At 38.5% G+C, this 4,120-nt stretch overlaps 1 non-coding gene across 1 annotated transcript; it reads left to right on the forward strand.

Moving 5' to 3' along the window:
• The first annotated feature begins 1,378 nt into the window (after window positions 1-1,378).
• Window positions 1,379-1,451, forward strand: trnaf-gaa (transfer RNA phenylalanine (anticodon GAA)). The gene has a single exon. It is a non-coding gene; the product is annotated as a tRNA-Phe (tRNA).
• The last annotated feature ends 2,669 nt before the right edge of the window (window positions 1,452-4,120 follow it).

Genomic DNA, 4,120 nt, shown 5'->3' on the forward strand with positions numbered 1-4,120 from the left:
GATATGCCATTGTTTTCTGCAAAAGAGTTGTGCTGATGACTCAGCAAAAGTAAAATGCATTAGCTACCACCGGTCAACAAGCTCAAGGTCACTGATGCTAGCCAAGGAACCACTGAAGCAAATCTAGCCAGTGAGTTGCGTTTCGTCTGAGTTCTTAAAATTACTCATGACACGGTGAATAATCTATTTTGTGGTGTGCCAATCTCTATAGTTATTACAACATTATTTATTTATTTATTTTTGGATTTTTTTTTTTTAGATTTTTGTGCTGGAATAGCTCTGTTGGAGAGCTTTAGACTAAAGATCAAAGGCTCCCTGGTTAGATCCTGGGCTACGGCAGATGTATGAAGTTTGTTTGGGTATATTGTTATGGAATTCTCTGGTGACATCAGTCAAAAGTAAAATATGTTAGCTACCACCGCGTTACCAAGCTCAAGGTCACTGATGCAAGCTAAGGTATGACTTAAGCTATCTAGCCAGTGTGTTGAGATAGCATTTTGTCTGAGTTTTCAAAAATTATTTATGACACGGTGACTCAACTCTCTGATGTGTCCCTTTACATAGTTTGATAAAACATTTTTTTTCAAACATTTTTACTGGCCTTTTGTGCCGGAATAGCTCAGTTGGGAGAGCTTTAGACTAAAGATCAAAGGCTCCCTGGTTAGATCCTGGGCTGCGGCAGATGTATGAATTTGTTTGGGTATATTGTTATGGAATTCTGTTGATGACTCAGCAATAGTAAAATACATTAGCCACCACCGGTCACCAAGCGCTAGGTCACTGATGCAAGCAAAGGTACCACTTAAGTTATCTAGCCAGTGTGTTGAGATAGCATTTTGGCAAAAGTAAAATGCATTAGCAAGCTTTAGTAACCAAGCTCACTGAAGCAATCCAGCCAGTGAGTTGAGTTGCATTTCGTCTGAGTTCTTAAAAATTACTCATGACACAGTGAATAATCAATTTGTGTTGTGCCATCTTATAGTTATTACAACATTTTTTTTTAAATTTTTTTTTTTTTGCATTTTTTTTAGATTTTTGTGCTGGAATAGCTCTGTTGGGAGAGCTTTTAGACTAAAGATCAAAGGCTCCCTGGTTAGATCCTGGGCTACGGCAGATGAATGAAATTGTTTGGGTATATTGTTATGGAATTCTTTTGATGACTCAGAAAAAAGTAAAATAAACTAGCCACCACCGGTCAACAAGCTCAAGGTCACTGATGCAAGCTAAGGTACCACTCAAGCTATCTAGCCAGTGTGTTGAGATAGCATTTTGTCTGAGTTTTCAAAAATTATTTATGACACGGTGACTCAACTCTCTGATGTGTCCCTTTTCATAGTTAATAAAACTTTTTTTTCAAACATTTCTACCAGCATTTTGTGCCGGAATAGCTCAGTTGGGAGAGCGTTAGACTGAAGATCTAAAGGTCCCTGGTTCGATCCCGGGTTGCGGCAGATATGCCACTTGTTTTCTGCAAAAGAGTTGTGCTGATGACTCAGCAAAAGTAAAATGCATTAGCTACCACCGGTCAACAAGCTCAAGGTCACTGATGCTAGCCAAGGAACCACTGAAGCAATCTAGCCAGTGAGTTGCGTTTCGTCTGAGTTCTTAAAAATTACTCATGACACGGTGAATAATCTATTTGTGGTGTGCCATCTTATAGTTATTACAACATTATTTATTTATTTATTTTGGATTTTTTTTTTTAGATTTTTGTGCTGGAATAGCTCTGTTGGGAGAGCTTTAGACTAAAGATCAAAGGCTCCCTGGTTAGATCCTGGGCTACGGCAGATGTATGAATTTGTTTGGGTATATTGTTATGGAATTCTTCTGGTGACTCAGCAAAAGTAAAATATGTTAGCTACCACCGGTTACCAAGCTCAAGGTCACTGATGCAAGCTAAGGTACGACTTAAGCTATCTAGCCAGTGTGTTGAGATAGCATTTTGTCTGAGTTTTCAAAAATTATTTATGACACGGTGACTCAACTCTCTGATGTGTCCCTTTACATAGTTTGATAAAACATTTTTTTTCAAACATTTTTACTGATCTTTTGTGCCGGAATAGCTCAGTTGGGAGAGCTTTAGACTAAAGATCAAAGGCTCCCTGGTTAGATCCTGGGCTGCGGCAGATGTATGAATTTGTTTGGGTATGTTGTTATGGAATTCTGTTGATGACTCAGCAATAGTAAAATACATTAGCCACCACCGGTCACCAAGCGCTAGGTCACTGATGCAAGCAAAGGTACCACTTAAGTTATCTAGCCAGTGTGTTGAGATAGCATTTTGGCAAAAGTAAAATGCATTAGCAAGCTTTAGTAACCAAGCTCACTGAAGCAATCCAGCCAGTGAGTTGAGTTGCATTTCGTCTGAGTTCTTAAAAATTACTCATGACACAGTGAATAATCAATTTGTGTTGTGCCAAAAAAAGTTATTACATTTTTTTTAAAATTTTTTTTTTTGCATTTTTTTTAGATTTTTGTGCTGGAATAGCTCTGTTGGGAGAGCTTTAGACTAAAGATCAAAGGCTCCCTGGTTAGATCCTGGGCTACGGCAGATGAATGAAATTGTTTGGGTATATTGTTATGGAATTCTTTTGATGACTCAGAAAAAAGTAAAATAAACTAGCCACCACCGGTCAACAAGCTCAAGGTCACTGATGCAAGTTGCACGGATGGAAATAGCTCGCTTGGGAGGAGGAGCGGTTAGACATGAAAGGATCTAAAGGTCCCTTGTTTCGATCCCGGGTCTGCGGGCAGATAGTGTCATTGTTTTCACAAAAGAGTTGTGCTGATGACTCAGCAAAAGTAAAATGCATTAGCTACCACAGGTCAACAAGCTCAAGGTCCACTGATGCTAGCCAAGGAAACCACTGAAGCAATCTAGCCAGTGAGTTGCGTTCGTCTGAGTCTGAAAAATTACTCATGACACGGTGAATAATCTATTTGTGGTGTGCCAATCTTATAGTTATTACAACATTATTTATTTATTTTTTGGATTTTTTTTTTTTAGATTTTGTGCTGGAATGGCTCTGTTGGGAGAGCTTTAGACTAAAGATCAAGGCTCCCTGGTTAGATCCTGGGCTACGGCAGATGTATGAATTTGTTTGGGTATATTGTTATGGAATTCTTCTGGTGACTCAGCAAAAGTAAATATGTTAGCTACCACCGGTTACCAAGCTCAAGGTCACTGATGCAAGCTAAGGTACGACTTAAGCTATCTAGCCAGTGTGTTGAGATAGCATTTTGTCTGAGTTTTCAAAAATTATTTATGACACGGTGACTCAACTCTCTGATGTGTCCCTTTACATAGTTTGATAAAACATTTTTTTTTCAAAACATTTTTACTGCCCTTTTGTGCCGGAATAGCTCAGTTGGGAGAGCTTTAGACTAAGATCAAAGGCTCCCTGGTTAGATCCTGGGCTGCGGCAGATGTATGAATTTGTTTGGGTATATTGTTATGGAATTCTGTTGATGACTCAGCAATAGTAAAATACATTAGCCACCACCGGTCACCAAGCGCTAGGTCACTGATGCAAGCAAAGGTACCACTTAAGTTATCTAGCCAGTGTGTTGAGATAGCATTTTGGCAAAAGTAAAATGCATTAGCAAGCTTTAGTAACCAAGCTCACTGAAGCAATCCAGCCAGTGAGTTGAGTTGCATTTCGTCTGAGTTCTTAAAAATTACTCATGACACAGTGAATAATCAATTTGTGTTGTGCCATCTTATAGTTATTACAACATTTTTTTTAAAATTTTTTTTTTAAAATTTTTTTTAGATTTTTGCGCTGGAATAGCTCTGTTGGGAGAGCTTTAGACTAAAGATCAAGGCTCCCTGGTTAGATCCTGGGCTACGGCAGATGTTTGAATTTGTTTGGGTATATTGTTATGGAATTCTTCTGGTGACTCAGCAAAGTAAAATATGTTAGCTAACCACCGGTTACCAAGCTCAAGGTCACTGATGCAAGCTAAGGTACGACTTAAGCTATCTAGCCAGTGTGTTGAGTATAGCATTTTGTCTGAGTTTTCAAAAATTATTTATGACACGGTGACTCAACTCTCTGATGTGTCCCTTTACATAGTTTGATAAAACATTTTTTTTCAAACATTTTTACTGCCCTTTTGT

The sequence above is a fragment of the Gouania willdenowi genome, unplaced genomic scaffold (assembly GCF_900634775.1).
Source record: "Gouania willdenowi unplaced genomic scaffold, fGouWil2.1 scaffold_19_arrow_ctg1, whole genome shotgun sequence".
NCBI lineage: Eukaryota > Metazoa > Chordata > Actinopteri > Blenniiformes > Gobiesocidae > Gouania > Gouania willdenowi.